Here is a 26,416-nt window from a genome sequence, read left to right on the forward strand (position 1 = left end):
AGGAAACGGAATTTTTGTGTGTGGATTTTCATATATAAATACAAGGACTTTTTTTTTTAACTTTTTTATTTTTCATATTGCAAACAAAAGAATTGTAAAAAAAAAATAATATTTCTTTTTTTGGAAAATACAAAAAAAAAAAAGTATTAAATTCCAATAAAATATTTTCGAGTCTTGTAATTGAGTTAAAGAAAGAATAACTGCACTTCATTATAAAGCTGTTTCGCAAGGATTATTAAAAAAAATGGAATATGTAAAATAAAGGACTGCATTAAGAGGTTTTAACAGAAAGAAGAAAGCTTAAAAATTATACTTATAATATTTTTTTTTGAAGGAATTTTTTTACTTCATCATATTTTTCTCTTTTTCTTTATGTTAATTCCTTACACGTATGTTGGGCTTATATGTATATCCTTTTTAATGGAAAAAAAAATATAACACCGTAGTTTTCAGTAATTTAAGCCAACAAAAGTTGCAAATACTTTTAAATGAGTATAGTAATTGAGATATGAGTGAGGAGGGCAGTTTCAAAATCTTAAAAGTTGATTTTTGTGGGAATTTTTTTTTAACAAAAGATATCAGAAAAGAGGATGAAAAAGTCCTTCTGTAGAAATTGAATGTTCAAACGTAAAATTAACTTTTTGAAGCTAATTGTTTGCTATAAATTTAAGTATATGCTTAAAAAATCGAATTTGAGGTAAATTCCCAAAACGCACTATTCATACCTTAATTATTGCACTCAAAAGCATTATGTCCCTCAATAGTTCAATACTAACTTTTTCTAGTTTAATCAGAAGTGAACAAGACTTAAAAATGAAAAATCTAAAAGGAACACCTACAAAACTTGATCAAGAACACTACCTTATGGCACCCCATCCACTATCTGCCTGAAATCTGAATACATCATTTCCGTGACTGACACGGAAAATTCTGTTCTTTAGATACTCTCAAAGAATTGCATCGAGTCTTTCAGGCAGTAATTTGGGGACTTTTTCTTGGTAATAATTAACGTCTTTGTAGTCTGCCCTTTTTCTTTGGTAAAGGGATCTCTCTAGCGTTTTTAACAATATTCACGAAATTATCTATCGCTTCTAAATTTCCTACTCACGGATGTTAACAGATTTTTTTCTGTGGACCTATTACAGCTCTAAAAACATACAAATTCAAATACTTTGCCCCTATTTAAAAAATATAATTTTAACACTCATAAAACTTGGCAAAAAGTTTGCTTTTGAGATAAGAACTAAGGATAAAAAAGTCTATAAAAAAATTTAGGTGAAAGGGTGTTTTTTTTTTAATTGGTTACAAAAAGCCAACGATTCATTTTATTTTTGGTTTCGATGACAAATTGAACGTTTATACTTAAGTTCTTAGACGTTTTGCACAAATCATTGGCTTTTTGGGACCAATTACAGATTTTACTGGCTCTTCGAAAAAAAACACCCTTTCACCAAATTTTTTTTTATAAAAACTCTCTATTCTTGCTTCTCCAAATTCAACATTTTTACCCATCAATTGTTGTTTTCACTCATAAAAAAAAACACCCTTTTAACCCCTTGTAGCCCCATGTGACATTTCTGTAACAAACCGAAAAAGATCTCCCAAAAGCTGTAAAAAACATATTTTTATTCTTTTAAAGCTTCTTACATAATCTTTAAGAATTGCTTTATCGAATAATGCGCCATATTTTTAATAAATAGCACCAATAGTTTTTAATTGGCAGTTAATGTTGAAAGTTCGGCTTTTTTGGAAAACAAGCAAATTTACTACGAAATTCAGAAAAAATATTTTTCGTGCATAAAATAAATATTAGATAGCTTTTTGTTTGAATTTTTGCATTTATATACAAAAATAAATTATTTAAACTTTTTTTTACTGCGTAAATTTCAAAATAACTAAGCAAATAATGAATTTATTGAATTTTTAAAAAATACGTGTTTTATTATAGCTAAAGCCCTTTCGATTTACATTATTAATTTTAAAATTTACAATGTTGGGTTACAAGGGGTTAACCACGATATTCTTCTAAACACTTATGATTCTTGTTTCTTTTCTCAAAAGTAACATAATTGCTGAATTGAAATAGGGTACCACTAGTATTACTCTAGTATTACACACTTTTTCAAATCTATCCATATTTTCTCTACACCTAAAAAAACACCCTTTCACATGAAAAAATAAATGTATAGATTTATTTTATTCGTAATACCAATGGAAAAGACAACATTTTTAATAAATTTCGTAAGGGTTACCTTTATACCATTGATTTTATCGGACTTATAGCGGATTTTCCTTAATTCCCCAAAAAAAAAAACACCCTTTGACCTAAAATATTTGTATAGACTGCTTAGATTCTTGGTTTCTGTTATGAATAAAACATTTTTAAAAATTTTCATTGGTGTAACATTTTTTTCCCAGTTTCCGAATTTTATCATTTCTTAAAAATTAAACACCCTTTCACTCAAGATATTTTTGTAGACTCTTTAGATTTTTAGTTCTTATAACAAACAAAACTTTTTCACCAAGTTTGAAAAATTAACAAAATTTATGTCAGCTGTTACGATACCTTTCTCACACATAACTCAACCCATCAAAAAAACACCCTTTCACCAAAAATATTTTTAGAAATTGTATGAATCCTTTGTCCCTGCTTTATCAAAAACCTTCATCCCGAATTTCATCAATGTATGTATCTTCTTTTTCACATGGATTTCGATAATATTTACCTACCTGTTGTGAAGTCAAAAGCAAGCACCCTTGTTTTTAATCGGCAACAATTTTTCTTAGAGCAATTGTATTGACTTTATTTTTATGTTATTAGATTCAGTATTAAAAAAAATCTTCAAAACATGTGCCATATGATGATATTCCACAAACAATTTTTTTCACTATACTTTTTTACCTTCACCCCCTTCCTCTTGTCCGCGAAAAAACACCCTTTTTTGATCCTTGGTTCTTATATCAAGAGCAAACTTTTTGCCAAGTTTCATGCGTGTAACAATTTTTTTTAAATGCCTATTTTTTGTACCTCTACCTACTAAATTAAGACGAAATATATAACGAAAATACAAAAGATTACAAACCTGAATTTTCAAAAAAAAAAAAACCCTTTCGTTTGTTTTTAAAATTTATCACAGTGGTAACCATGACCTCGTTAAGAAGATTCAAAAAAAAACTAAAAATATCTAAATTGAATCATTTCATCAGTAAATTGACCTTGATCTCCTTAAAAAAAAAAATAATTTAATTTCATTCTTCACTGTGATTTCAAATTCTACGTACCAACTGAAAACAATACTCAATCCTGCCCATACTTTTTTTCTTATATGACTTATCGTCTACGTCGCATTCAACGTTTAAGTACTTTCAACGCACTATATCGGAGAGGCGGGCGCGGTGGCGTATGGCATACATGTTTCTTTACTTTGTAATTTTTTTTTTCTTTTTTTTTTCTTTCAATGAATTCAACTGTGCCCTCCTCCTAAATACGCGCAACAATTGAATGCATCATGCACCCCAAGAGTCAACATCATCATTATAATCGTTACTATAGGTTACCCCTTCCAGCTATATATGTATGTATGACCTATCCCTCACCCTGTACTGAAAAGATTTTTTTTTTATGTATTGTATTCTCCTTCTTCTAGATTGTTTGTTTGAAAATAACTTAAATCAAACTCAGCTCAGTTCACAATATGCCACAGTAATGTTGATATTTTTTTTTATCAAATGCAGTTTTATCAAAATAAAGAAGTTTTAGTTGATATTGGGTTTAGTTTTATATGTGTTTTGAAGCTTTTGTGCATTTTTAGTACATTTTTAGTACATTTTTAGTGCATTTTTTAAAACATTTTTAGTACATTTTCAATAATTTCTTAGAACATTTTTAGTACATTTTTAATAAATGAACATTTTTAGTACAATTTAGTACTTTTTTAGTACACTTTAAATACTTTTTTAGTACATTTCATAATTATTTTATTAAATAATAAAACTGATGGTCTTTAATGTTTTTGATGTTTTTTTAAGCACATCACTGTTAGTTCGCATTTAGCCTGGTTTGTTTGTCGTCCAAAAGTAGTCCACTTCAGTGGACACCATAAAAGGAAGGCATACACTTATAGCTTTATGCTTTCTCTTTCACTCTTCATCCTAATACTCCCTTCCTTTAAAAAAAATCACATAGCTAGTAGAAGAGCCTGATGTATTGCGATTTCTCTGTGCGTTGCATTTGACTTTAAGTTGACCCAATTACATTTTCGCTCGATGGAAGATGAACATGAACATCAACAACGACAAATCCAATCAGGGATGGAGTTATAAGGAGTTATTTTTATGAATGAACGGCGCTAAAATATCTTTTTTTTTTTAATTAAATTCTTATTCGTTGATGGAAATAGAAACAAGGTATTATTTTTTTTTTTTTTAATTTTTAGAGAAGCATTTATTCATATTTATGATTACTCTTGGAATATTTTTTTTTAGTTAGTCTGTATGATTTAAGATGTTGTTGTTTTAATTTTCAGTCAAAATTTTGACACCGTATAATTTTTACAGTAGTTAGTAAATGGTTAAAAGAGTCAAATTCTTTTACTGTTCAGTCTGTGAATAAATCAGAGGAAACCAAGAAAGTCACTGTGGTGTATACGAAACTTTTTGTATCTAATAATTTAAAGCAAATATTTTAATTTTTAAGGAGGTAGAGGTTTTTTGTCGAAACCAATATATACTTTTCTCAAGATTTTTAGTGTGCTGAACTCAAATCCGAAATCAAAAAAAATTGATCAGTTTCCGTTTTTTTTTTAATGTTAACGTTAAGGAATGCAAAACCGCGTTTATTTTACTTTCGACGTCATTCTTTTATGTAAGGAAAATTGTTTAAATATTAAGCGTAACGGTTTCAAAATCTAACTTTTCAGTAAAAAATTTGTTTTTTAAAAATGGAAGTGAACTAAAATAAAATGCACGACTGGGTCGCACTTACTTGCTATTATGTTAAAAGTTGCTTAAAATGTTAAAGTTTTTATAGCTTTATAAAACTAAAATTTTAATTTATTTCATTTATTAAATTTATATGAAATGTTAAAATTTTTTGAAAATAATGAGAGAAAACACCTTTTAAAATGGTTTACATCTTAAAACTGAGTATGCAATTTTATTTCTTGTATAACAAAGAATTTTTGGAATTTTTTTTTTTCGAAAATTGTAGGAACCGTTTTTATCTAAATAAGTTTTTTTTTTAAATAAAAAATGTCAAAAATTAAAAAAAAAAAACCTTTTTTTAATGTCGTTTTCGATTGGCCGTCCGGAAGCGTCCGGAATCATTCAGAAGACTTCTGAAACCGTTTTATTGGCATGAAAATGACAGCCAGAACGCTTCTCAGAAGAGAAATTCTCTTCTTGATTTCAAATCAGAATCAAATCAAGAAGCACTAATACATGAATACTCACATGTCAAAGATACACTCAATCATTTTTTATTATTATTTTTCATTTAAATTTTTTTCGTTTTCTGAAATTAATTTGTTTATTTATTTTCAAACAGATAAATTAAGCTTTTAAAATATTTTGCAAAACGAATTCCCGATTAATTTGTTGAATATTAGGTACTATTTTCTTCAAATATTAATTATTTTTCAAGTCTTATGCCATATTTGACATTTTAAATTTCACAGAAAAACAAACACAAACACAAAAATAAAATAGAATTGAGTGGAAGCAATTCAAACTGTTTTATTGGATTTCAGAATGAGTGAATCCTTGAGTGAAACCAATCGAAAACGACATTAAAAAATGATGTCTGTGTCTGAATTTGAAATTTTTTTTTAAAGTCCAAAACTGAAAGTTTTGAAAATTTTAAGACATTTTAATATTATATTACACTTCTGAGTTTGAAATTTGCATCGTCCTGATAATTTCAACTATATTCAAGTCTTCAATTTGGATAATATTTGCCACAAATATAGAGGAATTATTACAAATAGACCAGACTCTTTGTGTTTAAAAGGTTGGTGGCCCAACCCAAATAAAAATGATAGATAATATGATAATGTACCTTAAATTAATGAAACAAGCAAAATAAATACATGACATGAAAATAAATATTTTTTTAAGAATAATTTTCAATAATAAGCCATTAAAAAATTCGTAAAAGAGATTATATTGGTTAAATTATATACCACATATATTATGCTATTCCTTGCCAAAACAACTTAAGTCCAAAACAGTTTTTCGAGTTTTTTCGTTAATATTTCTAATAAAATATGAAGTTTTTTTTCACATCTCAATTTCTAACAGCTCAAATACTAAATTAATCTTAAAAAAGTCCTTCGAGATTTGTTTGCTTGAGCATGAAATAGTTTTTATTGGTTCCTGAAAAATTCAAAATGTTGGACTTAAGTGGTTTTTGAAATGACCGATTCATTTCTACTCGCGATATTCGTTTAAATCAAAACAGTAACTGACTTTTTAAAGATATGTTTTTTTTTTTTTTGAACAAGTAGAGCACTTAATTAGACCCTTCTGACAATTGCTAAGCCTAATTAAGAGCTGTTAGAAAATATTTCCAAAAGCAGTGAAATATTTTATTTTTTTTTTTTTTTTTGTTGGGACTAGCATTTAATTAGCACTAAAACCCCCAGAAAAAAAATTAAAACTCTACTAAATGGATTAACATGTTTGGAAGACAAAATAATACTTAGGTACTTAAAAAATAGACAGCAAAAAATTACGAACTGAGTGAGAATTTCAGAGCAAAGAGCTTTGAAAGCCCAAAAATTTAGCTAAATTTGGAAAATTTTAATAAACATACAAACTAGTCAAGAAAATATATACACACATATTTTAAATATAATTTCAAATAAAAAAAAGGATTAATTCACTCCCCATTATATTTAGAGTCCCAATTAATAATTTGGGCCTTAATGTAATAACTCAAACAAACTTTAAAAATTCCTCCTTATTGAAAATACGCTCCTGAAAATACCAACAACAACATCAACTACAACTGTCAACATATGTGTAATATACAAACATTGTAGAAGTAACCTCGGTTGACATCCAGCCTGGGCTAAAGTAGTACTCCTCCACTTATAACCACCCAACAAACCAACCAACCGACCAAATGATGTTGCTGCAATTTCCTCCCTTGAGATTGAAAGGCAGTAAAGTGACATTAGTTTTGCAAGCAAACAAAATGGCGTCGTTTATAAAAGTAGTTATTCCTCCCCACCTCAACCCCCATCCCCAATACACATAAATAAATCTCACATACGGAAGAAACTCAAATGTGGCACTCATGCGGTTGAATATTAGGCACACGGGGTTGCACGTATTTTTTTTTTTTTTTTATACGTAAAAGCATTCTAGGTAAATCTTTTTATTTAAAAAAAGAGAATAAGATTTGTATTTTTTTATTTCGAAGGATTAAAAAAAAAAAAAAAAAAAAAAATACTGCGAACTTTTGCGTAAAATTGATTTTCAAAACAAAACAAACGAGAATTGGGTTTAAAATCCGTGTAGTTCTGTTTTGCATGTTCCTTATTTTTTTAAATTTTATTCTCTAATCGGAGTTGGAATGCTTTTAGATTTTTTTCAATTCAATATCTCTATGTACCTACGTGAGTCCTGGGTATCTCTATGCAAAAAACAAAAAAACTCAAGTATTCCCCCATTGAATTTGTGTGGGGGTTAGTTTTGTCGGGGGTTGGTTGCTGCTGTCATTCCCACCACTAAATACCATCAAGGCTTTGATAAGAGGATTGTTCATACATTAAAAAAAAATTAAAAGTGGCTTGTTGAGATTTACCCAGAGTGTTGTGTGTTTTGTTTTTTTTTTTTTAGTTTTTTTTTTGTTGGTTAAACAAATTTTGGGAATGGAATTAGGATCATGGTCGGATGGTTTGATGGGGATCTAAAGAATTCTATATACCCAACACACACATAGGTCGAGGTAAAATTGATGTTAAGCTCAAATGGTTTTTCATTCGTTTAAGGACGAGATTTTTGATTGTATATGCTGTGAGATACATATATATAAAAAAAAAAGGAAATTTGAATCGCTCTATCCGATTTGTGAAATAATATATACAAAAAAAAATACCATCGGCTGAAGGTTAACTATATCATTAGGAATGTTTTTTAAGGATAACTGTGAAATGAAAGGTATATTTTTCATGCAGAAGGCATTGATTTAAAAATATGAATAGAAATCCGAGTAAGATATGAACATCGGTATAATTCCCATTAAGGTTGAATAGTTTTTTTTTTTCTGTTTTCTTTTTCTTAAAGGCTTTTCAAATCCTTTTACTTAACGGTCTTATGCTCATTATAAAATATAATATAGACTTAATTATGGCTAAAAGTAGAAGAAATGTTGGGTTCATTTTTGGGAGTTTTTTTGGATGACTTATTGGAAAAGCAGTAATTAAGTTTAATAAAAATATGAAGTAAATAAAATTAAATCGAAAACATACGGACAAATCAACCAAAACCTTAAAGAGATTTCTGTTTCTTAAATTCCGAAAGCATTACCAATTGAATCGTTTATTTCAGAAACGACATAAGTCCATGAGCATAAACTTTTCAGGAGCAACAAAAAACTGTTTTTTACTTAAAATTCCACAACACTTCAAATTTAGAGTATGACGAGTTATAATCTAGCCTAAGATGCATTTAGAAACCTTAAAAATATAAACTTTTTTTTAGGTCTTTGCGGGTTTTTAAGCCTTTAAAGTCGGTGGACTTATGTCGTTTCTGAAATAAACGAAATTTTTGTGGTAAAACTTTTGTTTTTATTTAGCTATAGTTTTTGAACCCTACTTTCGATTTTAATAAATTAAATAGCAGTAGATAGAGTAAATCTTTACCTTTTTATAGATGTATAACTTAAAGGCTTGCGTGTCATTATGTTTGCCAAAAAAATTTAAAACTGATAAAATGTCATATTATTCAAGAGCTAAAAATGCTGCCAGAAACCACCAGAAATCTGGCTATAATTTTTGAATCCTTAGTACAATTTTAATGAATTTAATAGATATAGATAGAGTAATTCTTTACCTTTTTATAGATATATAACAAAAGGGGGTGCGTGTCAAGATTGCTGTCAAAATAATTTAAAACTGGTAAAAAGTCATGTATTTAACAGTCAAAAATGTTGTCACCGGGTGAAAATTTTCCATATATTTTGAGCCCTTTTCTTTCAGTTTTCGTATTTTGGGGGGTCTGACATACTTATTTTTTTTTTTTTCAGAAGATTAATAACTATACATAAATGAGAAATTTCCAAAAAAAAAAATTTTGGAAAAATTGGACTTATGCTGTTTCTGAAATAAACGATTCAATTAACACAGCTTAAAGCTTCTATAAGGCTTCTAGAAGGTTTCTTTATATTTTTTTTTTTGGAATCAATTTTCTTCTGTGTTTCTACATTAAACAGATTGCTGTTTTTTTTTTTTCATAATTCTGAAAGCATTCTCAACTAACCCATCTTAAAGCTTCTATAAGGCTTCTAAAATGATTCTATACTGCTTCTGTAAGGTTTCTTTAAATCTTTTTACGGATTCGATTTTCTTCTGTATTTCTAAACTCTGTATTCTTAAATTCTGAAAGCATTCCCAATTAACACAGCTTAAAGCTTCTATAAGGCTTCTATAAGGATTCTATACAGCTTCTAGAAGGTTTCTTTATATTTTTTTTTCTTTTTAATCAATTTTCTTCTGTGTTTCTACATTAAACAGATTGCTGTTTTTTTTTTTAATTCTGAAAGCATTCTCAGCTAACCCATCTTAAAGCTTCTATAAGGCTTCTAAAATGATTCTATACTGCTTCTGTAAGGTTTCTTTAAATCTTTTTACGGATTCGATTTTCTTCTGTATTTCTAAACTCTGTATTCTTAAATTCTGAAAGCATTCCCAGTTAACAAAGCTTAAATCTTCTATAAGGCTTCTTTAACGATTCTATACGGCTTTTAGAAGGTTTCATAATATTTTTTTTTTCGGATTCAATTTTCTTCTGTGTTTCTACATTAAACAGATTGCTGTTTTTTTTTTTAATTCTGAAAGCATTCTCAGCTAACCCATCTTAAAGCTTCTATAAGGCTCAACTAACCCATCTTAAAGCTTCTATAAGGCTTCTAAAATGATTCTATACTGCTTCTGTAAGGTTTCTTTAAATCTTTTTTCGGACTCGATTTTCTTCTGTATTTCTAAACTCTGTAGGTATTCTTAAATTCTGAAAGCATTCCCAACTAAGCTTAAATCTTCTATAAGGCTTCTATAACGATTTTCTAAGGTTTCTCTACATTTTTTCCCGATTATTTTCTTTTATCAGTAATAACTTCAATTACAGCTTATAAATTTTATATATTTATATTTTATATTATAAATTTTTAAAAGTGTTTAAAAGGAGCTTTATAGAAGTTTACACAATTTTTTTCTTCTACTCTTGCGTTTCTATTACTTTAAATTACCTTTTATTTGCATCAAAGGTTTCCTAGATTTCGAAGACACTTCCAATAAGCACCACAACTTTCTCTACATAAAAATATTAAATTTCACTGCTTAAAACATCTGTAAGGCTTCCATAAAGTTTTTATCAGAACCAATTTTCTTATAAAATGTTGAAAAACGTATAAAGTGAATTGATAAAAATTAAATGAAAAAGGTACTTTGCTAAAATTTCTTTAACTGTTTCCTAGCAAGTTTTATATGATAATTCAGTAAAACCTAATTTTTTGACAACTTCGGTAAGACTTGTATAATAAACTTCTTGTAAATATTCTTAGGGCACTTTAAAAATTACTAAAAGCTAATGTATCTTTCTTATTTAACCATGCATGAAAACTTTATCCAAGCTTTTCCGAAGTTGAAATATAGCTTCTATAACACTACTTATAGAAGCTGAATTCAATTCAATTTAGCATATCCCTAGTTTTATGATCATCTGGATCTCTTCTTTATTGTTGCCAGTTAATATAAAGCTCTTTAATTCGACGCACAGTCTAGTATTTAGGGTAAGCCGACAAGTTTTGTACTGCTTGGAATTTTTATTTTTTATCCGTCACACTCATTTTTACCTCCGGATTACTCATGAAATATGATCTAGTCATAAAAAACAATACATTCAACCAATATTAAATATTGATTCATCACAAAAGAATTCCATCAAGCTCGCGACGCGACGCACGTTGAATGAACGGAAATAATAAATATTTGTTCAATTTCATTCAAAGCGCTGCTGATCAATAAAACTGACATAATCTTTCTCCAAGCAACAACAACAACTGACAATGCCAACAGAAAGCTATTTTAATCCAATATATCACCAATTTTAAATGCATCTTTTTATTATTCTTTGTTGTCTCCTCCTTCTCGTTGGCCCCTACATACTTATATTATTGAAAAATCAGAACAAATCTGCGTCATCAAGAAAAAAAAATCTGTTTATACAGAAACGATATCGTTTTTCAATATCCCCCTAGGGAATGCAATATTAATCTCTGTGGGCGGTTCTGTATATTGTAGGTGATAACGTTGGCGTTGCATCTCTCAATAAAACGATGCAGCAGATAAATTAAATGCAAGATCGTGACCGAAATTTATTTATTTAGATCAATTCGTTTGGAGATCGTGTGGTGTTTTTTTTTTTTGGAGGAGAAAAAAGAAAAAAAATTAAGAGATCGTTGTTAAGGAACAAAAAAATTAGGAAATAAATCAACAAATCGTGCTGAAGATAGTGACTTGGAAGCTTTGTCTTCTTTAGTCAAACAATTATCGGGATTAGTTTATTGTTTTCTTTTTTTTTTATTTTTTTCTTTTAAGATAAAAATACTAAAAATTATCATATCTATATTTTAAATAATGGAAAATAACGCATGTCAATGGTTTTTGTATGTTTTTTGATGAATGTGATGCCAGACACAAATAATGCAAAATTATTGAGAAATTAGTGATCTAAAAATATTTTAGTTTGTTACGTGAAAAATTAAGAATTTATTTTCTGAAATACATAAATGTAATGGAACAATAGACTTTTTCAAGATTTTTCCGAGTTTGAAAATAAAATTTATCTGTTTTTGAATTTTCTTTCTTTGTTTGGTGAACATGTTCACAGTGAGAGTCTGTATATTTGGTGAATATTTAAAAATTCGAAATTTATGCAGCTATTTGCGTCATTGTTTTGAAATGATTTGTTATTTGTTTTGGAAGTTTAAAAGATTTTTATTTTAAATAAAGAGGAAAAAATGTAATTAACAATTAATTATTGTTTTGCATTATTTTAATGGAAACAGGGTATTTATCAATTTTTACAAAATATGTATACAAAAATTCACATTGGAAAAATTAATGTGGCTATTAATTACTTGGAATGATGGAAATTTACGTCATTAATTTATTTTCTTTGACCATTGTTTCTTTCTGGAATCTTAGTTCGGAAAAAAGTACTCGGTAACCCTACTCAAATGCTAAAAACACCAAAAACACTTATTTTCTAGCCAAAATGTATGATATTTCAAAGAGTAGACTTTACTTTACATGATATTTTAGGTGAGACCATCTTATATCTAAAATACGAAAAATTACTTGGCAACTCTACTCAAATGCTTAAAATGCAAGAAAAACCAAAAATATTTACTTTTTTTTGCCAAAAATCATGTCATTTGATAAAAATAAAGGCTCTAATAGACATCATATTTAAAATGAGACCTTTTTTATCTAAAATATGTTATAAAATAGAAAAAAGTACTCGGCAACCCTACACATTTTTTTTTTGCAAAAAATTGATGATATTTGATAGAGTGAAAGCCTAAAATAGAAATACGAAATTAGATGAGACACTATTTTACTCCAAAAACATCGGGTGCCATCTCTCAAATATGAGTAAGTAGGTACTCGGCAACCCTACCACTAAAAACACTACTTTTCTGCCAAAAATGTATGATATTTGAGTAAAGGCTTAAATACACTGACGGAAAAGCCACCATAAAACAACGTAAAATCAATGAAAATCAAATTGATTTTACTATTATTCGGAATGAATTTTGCATTGCAGATGAACATTTTAAAATCAACGTGGCAAAAAGGTTAATTTTTGATGGTTTCGTAACTCAAAGTCACATAAATCAAAGTAGTTCTATTTTGAAACAAAACGTTTCAAATTCAATTTATTTTTCCCCCAGTGTACACATCAGATTAAAGTGTCTATCTATATAATATCAATTTCATTGAATTAGGGTTGCCATGTGGGCGTATATTCTTTAAGTGATTTTATTTTTGTTTCATTGTTTAGGAACTTATTTGGCATTTTAAACATTTTCTTTATTAACAAAACTATAAAGACTATTGACAAATTCAGTCAACATTTTTCCTTCGAAATAAAATTGCCACATAGAAGATTTTATTATAAAAGTGACATGACAACCCTGTTTTTTTTTTTTATTTTCAGTATCATTAACTCATTTCATTTGACACCAATTTTAAGCTCTACAGTTATGAGCTAAATAATTCGACGATCGTCAATTTGAATTTTGTGATGAGTTGTCTCGTGATGAAATGTCCCAAAATGAAAATAACACGAAAAACACTAATTTTCCAGTCAAAATGTGTGATATTTGATGGATTAGAAAAGACCATCTTAAGTCTTTAACATATCGGGCGGCATCTCTGAATTATGATTTAGTACTTGGCAACCCTACTCAAATGCTTAGAAACGCGAAAAACACTTAATTCGCAGCCAAAATATATGATATTTAAAAGAGATAATGGCTAAATAAACAAAAAATTCTCGGTGAGACCATCTTCTATCTTAATTCTTAAACAATGTTGGGTGCCATCTTTAAAATAAATATTTTTGAGTCAAAAACTGTGATATTTACTAGAGTTAAATATATATGATTTAAGGTGAGGCACTCTTTAATTTAAAAATATTTCCTTCATTTTAGTTTCATTTGTTTAGGGTTACCATATACCATTTTTCATAATAAAAGGGGCAATCCTTTTTTTTTATTTTCAGTACCAACTTATCTTTCCTCTTATCTTTCATTTGACACCAATTTTAGGCTCTAAAATTATGAGCTAAGGAATGTGATGAGTTGTCTTGTGGTGAAATGTCCCAAAACGAAAAATCACTCAATGGGCTTTCCGTAATAAATTGGGTTGATACTAATAAGTATTTGATTGCATTCGCATAGATTGAGAACCATATTTTGTTCTATCTTTCAAATTTAATATATTGATTTTATTTGAAATTCAATTTAACAATTTGATATGCTCTATTTTAAATAATGTTAAACATTTCTTAGTATTCTCACAGTAAAATTATACAAATAGTTTGAATCTGTCTTGAAATTTTAATCTCCCATTAAGAATATATAGTCAATAAATAAATATTGAAATAGTTAAAAGAGAGTAATTTATTTTAAATTCTCTCTCAGAACTTGTCACTTCATCATTTTCCAAGAATAATAAATTTCATAAACCACACAACAGAAACACTTGTATCTGCTGCCTACACTCATCCAAAGCTCCTGGAAAATATACAATCTATCCCCCAATAAAACCCAAGAACAAGATCATTGTCTAAAACTCAAAAGCAAATCCAATTGATACTAATTTTGTATTTTGTTTGAAAAACATTCTTTGTTTAACTTCCTGTCCAATATACTCTCTACCCGGACTGGTTGTTCAGATACACATAACTTTTGTCTATCAAAACCTTAATAACAATCATGTTCTTCCTTCTCTTTCTCTCTTTCACTATCTCACTAATATGCAATAAAGTTTACTATATGCATTCTTCAAAATCCTTTTGCTTCTCTTATCAAGCTGTCAATTACTTTCTAAAATTGGCTCATAATTGATACTATGATTGTCTGAGGCAAGTAGTCTACATATGCACTCTTACGAGAGTTTGCCAAGTCAAATGCCATATCATATCCGAGAATCGATACGACTTTAAGTCCTTTTCAAGTCTTAACCTCTATTTTCCTCTTAATTTTTTGGGCGAATTGACTATATAACCAAAATTTTACCCTCTCTTTTCCCCCTTACAAAAATCATGAATGAAAAGTTTTTTTTTTTTGTACATCAGGGTCTTCCCCCTTAAAATTGTATGTTTCTATGAAAATTGCATATATGCATTATGCGGATGTTAAGGAAGAAGAGAGAGAGTATTTTCCAATTTCGAAGGAACTTTTGCAAATTACCTCTTTGCATGCAACCAAACTAAACCAACTCTCGAAAAACCCCAAATCCCCCCCCCCCCCCCCCCTCAACTCTTCATCAGCATGGAATATGATTGGCATTTCAGAATAACTATAATCCACAGTCAATGTCTGTGTGTGTAGGTTGGTTAGTGGGTGGTTGTATGTGTGTGTGTATTAACAACGCCTAATCCACAAAACTTAGTTCAACTTGAGAAAGTGGGCTTTTACCTTTTTCTTGGAATCATTTTCTTTTTTACGATTACATTGGATTAAGGATTATTTCTTTGCTCACACACAAAAAATATAAAAGAGGATATTTGTGCTGTTTGGTGCATACATATAGAATAAGGCAAGTTCAGAAAATTGAAATCCATTTATGGGTAAGACAGAAGTCTGGCAACTGGCAAAACCCTTCGACACTCTACAGATGAAGTAGGAATATAATAGATATCGACACGACACGATGACTTCGAATAGCAGCGATACACAATCGATAATCTCTGGCAATTTTTACAGTGGATCAGGTTTTGGTGAATATTGGAGGGAAATTCATGAAATTATGTTCAGCAATCTTTGGAACCACTGAATGGATTTTGATGAAATTTTGTATACTTATAAACTAAAGCAGCCTGATTTATTTGAGTATAATTTTGTTTCTGAGAAAAATCATTAAATATTGTTGGAAGTGATTTCTGCAGTTTTATGCAAGTAATTCAACAGCAAAACTCTTTTACTCTGTAGAATCTAGGTGAAGTAGAAATTTAAGATATAATCATGACTTTGAATAGCAGCGATACACAATCCAGAAGCTCTTTCAATTTTACAGTGGAACCAATTTTCGATGAATATTGGAGGAAAATTAAAGAAAGTATGTTCAGCAATCTCTGGAACCACGCAATGGATTTTGATGAAATTTTGCAGGCTTATACATCTAAACGGCCTCAATCATTTGAGTATAATTTCGTTTCTTAAAAAAATCGTCAAGTATTGTTAGAAGTGATTTCTGCAGCTTTATGCCACTAATTCACAGTCAAACTCTTTTATACTCTAGAATCTAAATAAAGTAGAAATAAAAGATAGCCTCATAACTTCAAATAGCTTTCCTTTTTACAGTGTGTCAGGTTTTGTTGAGTATTGGAGGAAAATTAAAGAAGTTATGTTCAGCAATTTTCAAAACCACTCAACAGATTTTGATGAAATTTTGTAGACTTATGTATTAACTCGAGTGACCCAAATCATTAAAGTCTAGTTTCGTTTTTGAGAAAAATCATTTAGTATTGTTAGAAGTGATTTCTGTAATTTTTTGTCACTACTCCAACAGAAAAATTCTTCGACACTCTAGAATCTAGATGAAGTAGAATAAAAAGATATCCCCATAACTTCAAATAGCAGCGATATACAATCGATAATGATGTTGTTATTACATTGGATCAGTTTTGTTGAAGATTGGAGGGAAATTATGTTCAGCAATTTCCGGAACCACTCGACATATTTTGATGAAATTTTGCAGACGTATTAATTCGAGTCACTTGAATTATTTGAGAATAGTTTCATGCCTGAGAAATAATATTAAATAATGTTAGAAGTGGTTTCTGTAAATTTTCCAATACTTAAATTTTTCCTATCGTGATATAAAAATTCTACTCCACTGTATCTCATTTTGTGTGCCATAAAGTACCATACTCCTACAATTAAATTGAGGACAATAATTCTGTATGTGGGGTTTCTTCCTTTTCATCTTCCTGTTTTTTTCTTTTTTAGACTTTTATAGCTACTCTTTCTGGTTATGAGTGTTTCCAATTTTTTTTTTCCTTCTATTTTTTCGTTCTTTTAGGTCGTCGCCTTAAGGGACTCTTAAGAATGTCTGGCCACTTTGGTGAGTTACAAGTGAGTACCTTAATCCATAGTAGTCTGAGTTATGGATTTTATGGATTAATTTTTATGCCAAATTGATTTCAACTCAAATAAAGTTATGACCAAGCTGCTATGAGTTCTATCATTTTTTTTTTATTTATTTTTCTTTCTTTCTTATTCTTAATTGCAATTATTTTTCATCTTCCACTTATATGATTCCCCAATGGGCTTGTTTTCGATGTTTTGCTATGAAAAATATCATACATAGATTTCTGAAAGTCAATAAATGAAAATTCTCATATAAATTCTGAAGTTGACAGCTTGGGCAGTAAAAAAAAAAATGAAGCAAAACAAAAAAAAAACAAAGAAACAGAAATAAAATAAAAATCATATTCGACAAGAGTATAGGCGAAGCAGGATAAAAGTTCAATAGACTACTCCCATGAGAGAGGGAAGTATGTGTTGACGACGACAACCGAACCGACGACGTCCTTTTGACCTCATAAATATGTTCGATATGGATTACATAGTGTTTGACACTATTTTGTTGAGTTCAATAAAATGGACAAAGAAAAATATATTTCATACTTTTTTTTTATTTTGTGACGGCGATGACCTAGGCAAGTGGAACTCATATTGAGCATTTGTCTTCAGGGCTACTTGAAAGTTTTTTCTTGTTATGAATTCAGTAGAACAGAATTTTAAAATATGTCATTGATTCGCAATAACAATGTACATTGATGCATAGTATGCAGTAGTCAGTCAAATAGTTTCGAAGTAAATCGCGTTTTTAGCAACAAGGAAGGTTCATAACTTTTGAAGCCGATTTCTTCGATATGGATGGTAAGCTTTTAGATTCAGAACTAAACTTTTCATAAGGAAAAAGCACAAATTAGTGGAAAACAAAAGTCAGATAAAATAGAACATTTGTGGACTATCTTAATAACGCAGTTGTACAAAAATACACTTCGGCAAAATCTTAACTACAATGCGTTACCATGCGTTACTGTTGTATAATTTAATATTCCTTATTTAGTTCAGCTTGTTGTCAGGGGGAATAAGCTAGACAAAAGGTAATGCAGTTGTTGTTATTTTGCGTTACTCTGATACTAATAACCCTGCGTTACTTTTAGATAGCATTTCTGTTAATATTTGGACTCAACCTTAAAATACATACAATTAAATGTTAATGTAGGTAGGCAGTAGTACATTTTAAAAGGCCTAATTCTTAACGAGCTCTGTTAGATTCAAAACTTCACTTTTCATAAGGAAAAAGCACAAATTAGTGGAAAACAATAGTCAGATAAAATAGAACATTGTGGACTATCTTAATAACGCCAGTTGTACAAAAATACACTGTGGCAAAATCTTAACTACAATGCGTTACCATGCGTTACTGTTGTATAATTTAATATTCACTATTTACTTCAGCTTGTTGTCAGGGGGAATAAGCTAGACAAAATGTAATGCAGTTGTTTTAGATCTATTTTGCGTTACTCTGATACTAATAACTCTGCGTTACTTTTTGATAGCATTTCTGTTAATATTTGGACTCAACCTTATACATACAATTAAATGTTAATGTAGGTAGGCAGTAGTACATTGTAAAAGGCCTAATTCTTTACGAGCTCTGTTAGATTCAAAACTTCACTTTTCATAAGGAAAAAGCACAAATTAGTGGAAAACAATAGTCAGATAAAATAGAACATTGTGGACTATCTTAATAACGCCAGTTGTACAAAAATACACTGTGGCAAAATCTTAACTACAATGCGTTACCATGCGTTACTGTTGTATAATTTAATATTCATTATTTAGTTCAGCTTGTTGTCAGGGGGAATAAGCTAGACAAAATGTAATGCAGTTGTTTTAGATCTATTTTGCGTTACTCTGATACTTATAACCCTGCGTTACTTTTTGATAGCATTTTTGTTAATATTTGGACTCAACCTTAAAATACATACAATTAAATGTTAATGTAGGCATTAGTACATTGTAAAAGGCCTAATTCTTTACGAACTCTGTTGAGACGTTACATTGTATGGTGTTGACGTTACGTAATACATTCAGGAATCTTGTATTAATATAATCTGTTCACCTAGTGGCTGTCATGAACATAGGCTCCTTGTCAGAGGTGTAGTTTTAGTTTCAGAAGATACATTTTATCAGTTACAGACAACGCTTACATTCGTTACCAATTCTAGTGAAAACTAGGAGCTTCGCATTAAAAATTTTAGCTTATTCAAGTTTATTAAAATACAGGAATAAGTACCCGGTCACCATCACGAGGAGGCGAGACAAGCAATACGTGGTGACTTAATGTTGCGTTGCTGGTTGTATGCAATCACGAATGTCCTGCACGACTGACGACACTGCACTAACTAAAAAAATCATACGTCACACCCGTAACAGTGTATAACGTACACAAATATTTGTTATTATCGATTTTCTACTCATACTGAAGATAAACATCCAGACAAAAAATTGCTAAGAAACTCATGAAAATTGAATTTCCTATTAAAAAATTAAGAGTTTTTAAAAGTAACGCCCGTAACGTATTGTTATAAAATAAAAAACTACGCATTTTTATCAGAATTTAATTTGAATTTTATTAGCATGTATGTATATTGACTGGCTAAGAATAAAAATAATAAGTATACATGGTACGATGGAAACGCATAAGCGATTCGTTGAAGTGTTATTAGTCAATAAAGTCGCATCTCACCGTGTCGAACCCAATTTTTGCAATTTTTTTCACGTAAAACCTGTTGTTTTCAACTGTACATTTAGGCAAGGCATACAATTTCTAGACCAAGTATCTGCAAATAGTGGTTAGAGTTTTTTTTTAAACATCTTTGAAAAGGGCACTAAATTTCGTTAATTTAATGAGTTTAAAGGAGTTGGAGCATAATCAAGAGTGGATTTAAGGCTACGATGTACAATAAATAGTAACGCCTATTAAAATTGGTTTATCATCTAAATTTAAACGTATACAGAAATAAAATTTTTTTTTCAAAGCAATTAAAATAAACTTATCTCGAGTTATTAAAAACCAAGCAAACTTTTCTGATAAAAGCTTTAAAAACCCCAAAATATCATGTGCAGATTCTCATTATCTTCTTTCTCAATCCTTTTGCCATTAACTTTAAAATGACGACAGAATTTAATCCAAAACGTATAGAAACCACAAAACTTCCATTTGCATTTGAGCCCCCGATGACAGTTAACTTTAAGGAATTAACGTCGTCATCACCCACCACCGCCACAAAAAACTTTGTCTCTCTCCGAAATAGATAGCTTTGCACTTAAATGAAATGAGACTTGAAAAACTATATAAGCTTTGTGCTCAAGGACCAGCAGCAGCCATGTGGTGTACGCCAATATTTTGCCATACCTTTGTGTTTTTTGTCTTTATATAAAAGTTAGAGAAATTCATTGATAATGAACGCCAATAAAGACAAAGATGACAAAACAAAAAAGGACGAAAAATGCGAAAACATTTTAGAGACGTGTTTCATCTGAATGATTATAATTTTCAAAGTAATATCACCTTTTTCTGTGGAAACAAACACAACCCAAAACACCCACAGACCAACAATATTCTGTTAGAAATAATTCAACTCGTTTATAAATATTGCCCTTCGTTCGTGTATATTTGCAGAAAGGATATTTTCATTATTTGTCCTTAAAAATATAAAATACGAAGGAAAAAAAGACAGGAAAAAGTGCACACATAAACTTTTGCAAACCAAAACATTTGTTTGAATATTTTTTTCCACAAAAGTAACAAATAAACAAGAACGTTGGGGTTTGTGTATTTTCCCTTAAACTGTTTTTTCTCCTTTTTTTTTTTTGTTTTTGATATTTTCTTCTATTTATACACGTTCAAGGCTCGAGTTGTATACAAAAATAAAAAAAAAAAAAAAAAACGACGAGCTTGAAGGCGTTGTTTGCGTCGTCATCATCATCATCGTGTCGGTCGTGAGGGCGACAACCACCCTTCAAACAGAAATACACTAAAAGCCTTTGAATTGGGTCGGTGACTTTTTTGAAAAAATCAATAAGCAAAATATTACTTAAAGAAGGACTTTTGGCACTTTTCTTCAAGAAGGATTTAGGTAAGTTGAAATTAAGTAGATAAAAGGCGCAAGTGGAAAGTTATATAGAAGCATTTAATAATAATAAAAAAAGAAGACATGATTTAAATTCATTGACACTAACTGTATCAATAAGGTTGTCATAGAATTTGTGTATGCAAAAAGGTGATACAAGTTGTTTTGTTGTTGTTGTTGTAACTTCTTATTATAGAAGGTTTATATTGTGTATACATAGAGAAAAGACCCTGGAAAAAGTTGAACACAGAGTTCTGTGGTAATTGGAAATTTTGTAAATAATTTTCAGAAAATTTAGGAATTTTCCAAAAATTAAATTACGGATCACAATGAAGTTTATGAGGATATATAATATATTTTTTGGGCGAAAGTTCTCGTTAATTAGATTTTACGGCTTTTTGATTTAAGTCTACAATGGAATTTATTATTAAAATTTAATTTAATTTTTGTTTTTTTTTTTTTTTTGGTTATGAGAAGTGTTAAAGGTTTTGAAATTTTTGAGAATGGAAAAAGGTTTTCATAAAAAATGATGATGGAACTAAGAAAGGGTAATGAATCTGATGTTACGCTTACGGTTTTTATTCAGAATAATATTTAAAAAAACAAATATAGAATTTACTGTACTTTAATGTACAGAGTACATTTTTAGTACTAAATAGATATTTTAAAGAACTTACTTCATACAGACTTTTATATTAAAAGTAAAATCTCTTATTCATTGAGTACATATATTAATGAAATTAGTACAAATTTCTATCTACTGAGCACAGATTTTAAAGTATTGAGTACAAATTTTATGTACTGTTTTCAGGAAATATATAAAGGTGTTAACTTTGCAAAATGAAGTACTGAATAAAATATATCATGCAGAACTATTTTATTTCTGGCACATAATTTTTTTTACAATGGATACACAATATAGAGTACTAAATAATAATTTTTACATAAAACTATCCATTTCATAAAAATAAAGAACGTAATAAGACATTCCAAGAGCCGATTTAACAACTATGCAACCAAGAATAAGACATTAATGCAGCGAGAACTCATATAAGCGTAGTAAATACAAGTCGTTTAAGTGTACTTATGTACTAAATTATTTATTCAGTACATAAATGATTGTACTGAGTACTAACGAATTTGCATTAAGTACATATAAAAGTTATTGCTCAGTACATTTAAATCTGAAATCGGTTACTACAAATCAGTAATGAGTACATTATGCTTGTACTGATTAAACACAAAAATGTACTTAAAACAAGTGTCTATTTTGGAATTTAAAAAATCACATACAACATTATGTAAGTATGTGCACATTACAAAAATATGTACTCAAAACAAATAAGTTTTTACATTTATACAGTACAAAGTTGGTGAGAATTATATAATGAACACAAACAATTCGGGACTTAATTCATACAATTCTCCGCGGTACTGGCAACTTGTTGTTTTGATCTTCTGTTTCAATATTCAGTTTGATGTGAATGAGTATCAAAAAATTATCTACCTCCATTTTGGGTAATGTTCCATAGGGTCACTATCCTTGCTATTTGTAAAGTTTTTATAATTTAAAAGCATTCTATGAGAACTTATTTTTAAACATATGCAAAAGTTGTCATTAAGTTTGAGAAAATTACTTCCTTAACAATTTTCTTAGAAGTAATCTTTTCCTACATGAACTTTGACATTTTATAAAATTACATACCAAAGGTTTAAAAAAAAAAACGAACTTTTTTAATTCGGCTATGCATTTTTTTAAGTAAAGATGTTAATCTAAAGCGTGTTCACTGATTCCAATAACTTTTTATCATTTTCTTTTATTTTTTTTTTATTTTTGTAAAATAAAACACAGTAAAAACCCCTCCATTTAGAAAATGAAACAATCTCAAACCCTGCAGAGTCGAGTTTGTCAGGAAGGCGACAAACGCCAATTCGTAAAAAAAAAAACTTTTTTCCTTCTCCTTGTGCAACTTAATTTTAATTGCTGACTCCATGTTGACTGAAGACAGTAATGTAAATCGTTATCACCGGTAGTCGTCATGGAGAGTTATCAGTGCAACTTTTGCCTTTTCAAATTGCTTTCTACCAAGAGCATACAAACTTCTTGTTATCCGCAGCGACTTGTAGCTGGCGGCGCACAAAGATACAAATCTTCTTCTTTTACCGACGAAGGGAAGTGGGTATTTCTGCTGCTGTTGAGTGACTGATTTGACTGACGGTTACGGGGCACAAAAAAAAGATAAAGATTATGTTGAAAATTGCAGATGTAGGAGAAGAAGAACCATTGACGGTTTTCTGATAGTGTTTCTGATAGCTTTGCTTATCCTGGCTACAAGTTTAAGTTTAAAAAACTTTACTCTACCTCTACTTTCCTTCGTCTTTCCTACAGAGCTTCAGTAACTAAAGAGCACTGAGGGGTTGTCTTTCAAGGAATGGGAATACAACGAACATTATAAATATTCTCAGTTTTCTGTGTGTGTGTCTGTGAATGATTGCTGTCGACGACTTTTTTTTTGAAAAAGTTAAAATTTTGATTCGTTTTGTATATGTATATTTATCCTGCAACTGAACTGAATAATAACTCACGGATAAATCCTTGGAATGGGAAAGGTAAATAGGAGATATTTTTTTGTTATTTATTTTATTCTTCTGCTTTTCTGGGAAAAAAAGCGAGAGAGATGAAATTGTATTTTCCACTTTTTTTGGATTGACGGCTGTTTTTCGTTTGCAGGTAGACACAGTTGTATTTTTGCGTATCCTTTTTTTTTATTTGATCCTGTTTCAAAGTTTTTCCTTTTTGTTCAATGTACCAGAGTACAAATTAAATTTCGATGTCAAAAGTCTGAGAAATAGAAGATTTCGAATAAGGGTGATGATTCAACTAAAAGTTTTTTTTACAAAATGTTTAACATCTTTTTGGGGAAAACTTTTCCCTAAAATCGAATCGCTTATCGAACGAATTTTTTAGTTTTGTTCTGACTTTTTTCGAGTAAAAGTATCTTTATTTTAATCGATTCATCTAAATTTCATGTCACAGAAAATAAAAAGATAAAGTTTTGGGTAGAGAAAAGAGATATGTGTGTTTGAAGGGAAAATTGGGGGGAATATTTGATTGTTTAATGCACTTACAAAAGGTATTATGGAATCTAAAGCAGGTGCTGTACGATGACGACAAAAAGACTGTCCTCAATGGAAGCATTTGTTGTTTGGCAGAGTGTCGATATTGTAAAAGAGGCTATGGATGGCGTCGCGTTGGTATAATTATTATGATTACAACTTTGATGGCTTTGAATTTTTGGGAACACGAAAAGTAATAAAAAAAAACTTTTGATTGAAAATCAATATGAGAATGTTTTTGTTGTTGTTCATTTTGGTTTTCTGATAATAAAATTTGACTATAAGGTAGACATATTTTTGTATTGTTGTTGTTGGTTAATTTTATGTCGACTGTTTATGGTACACTGTACAGAGAGGAATAGAGATAAGTTTATCGAGGAAACCAAATCGAGATTGAGACATTATAACTTCTTGTCTACTTTTATGGCTTTTTCTCTGAATTGATTACCATTAAATATGGCTCGGATTGAGATTTATGGGCAGTGGTTGGTATTATTTAAACTACCGAATAATAATTATTATCAATGTTAACCAAGAAGATAATTAAAGGAAATATGCACCGATGATAGTGACTTTAATTCTGGGGCTATAAAAGAGTTTAGAATTATTTTGTTTTAAGGATTTGACGCACAAGTCATCTGTTGTGAATAACAATATTGTGAATAACAATGTTGTGAATAAAAATGTTGTGAATAACAATGTTGTGAATAACAATGTTGTGAACAACAATGTTGTGAATAACAATGTTGTGAATAACAATGTTGTGAATAACAATGTTGTGAATAACAATGTTGTGAATAACAATGTTGTGAATAACAATGTTGTGAATAACAATATTGTGAATAACAATGTTGTGAATAACAATGTTGTGAATAACTATTTTGTGAATAACAATGTTGTGAATAACAATGTTGTGAATAACAATGTTGTGAATAACAATGTTGTGAATAACAATGTTGTGAATAACAATGTTGTGAATAACAATGTTGTGAATAAAAATGTTGTGAATAACAATGTTGTGAATAACAATGTTGTGAATAACAATGTTGTGAATAACAATGTTGTAAATAACAATGTTGTGAATAACAATGTTGTAAATAACAATGTTGTGAATAACAATGTTGTAAATAACAATACGTATGTACAGACAAGCGGAGTCAACCAACAAGTTGTCAGGAAATCCAAGAGTAAGTGTTTCGTGTTTCCACGGATTTAAAACTTTGGTGTGATATTTTCTAAGCGTAATTTCTAAGTCATGGTGTCTACTTCATATTTGCTTTTCAGTTCCACCATAACATTATTTTTATTTCAATTGTTTTCGAGTACGTAATGTTTGAATGTTTATGTACGTGACAATTGCTGCCGATTTCTGATGTCAACTCGGCGAACCATACAGGCGGATCACAAGTGTGAACGAAATACGTGGGAAAGTTATGATCTCCTCGACATTGAGATCATACAGCTGAGTTAGACGAAGGAGAAGATAAATTTCATGATTTTCACATAGCTTTTTGGTTGCTGTCTGTACGTGACTGTCTTTTCATTTTGATTAATATCTTAGTTAAGTGAAGAAGAAGTTCAAATTTGTATTTGTTCATCGAAGATGTGTTCGTTAACTTAAATATTAATAATTTACTTCAAATAAGATAGTCTTAAAATATACATTATTACGTCAGATAAGTCCGTACGTGACGGTAAGATTCAACATTGTATGATTTGTCGAAAGTAAAATATTTTTTGTATAATATTTTTCATATACATAATGGCTTATTTACTTGAATACTGTAATAACTCAAAAATCACGAATTTTGAGTTATTAATGCAGAAGTTATTGCAATAAATTGATCTTTAATCCTGCAGAAAGTATTTCTTAGCTTTAAAAACTGACGAAAAAGGTGCACTAGTTTTGTTTTCGAAACTAACTTTTTACATACAAAAATATATCGATACTAAAATTTAAACTAGGTAGTTACCAGAAAACCCAATTTTTTTGAGTTATGACAGTGTTCTAATAAATGAGCGATATGAAGATATAAGACGACATCAAATTTCCAAAATGTGATTGTCAAATTTAAATTACAAATATTTAACTCATCATTTTGTTTTTCAAATTTTATATGTGATAATTTTA

At 29.4% G+C, this 26,416-nt stretch overlaps 1 protein-coding gene across 3 annotated transcripts in view; it reads right to left on the minus strand.

Moving 5' to 3' along the window:
- Nucleotides 1–26,416, minus strand: part of LOC129907768 (syndecan-like) — a 413,100-nt gene that overhangs the window by 323,547 nt on the left and 63,137 nt on the right. The gene's annotated exons all lie outside the window — the stretch shown is intronic.

The sequence above is a fragment of the Episyrphus balteatus genome, chromosome 1 (genome assembly GCF_945859705.1).
Source record: "Episyrphus balteatus chromosome 1, idEpiBalt1.1, whole genome shotgun sequence".
Classification (NCBI taxonomy): Eukaryota; Metazoa; Arthropoda; class Insecta; order Diptera; family Syrphidae; genus Episyrphus; species Episyrphus balteatus.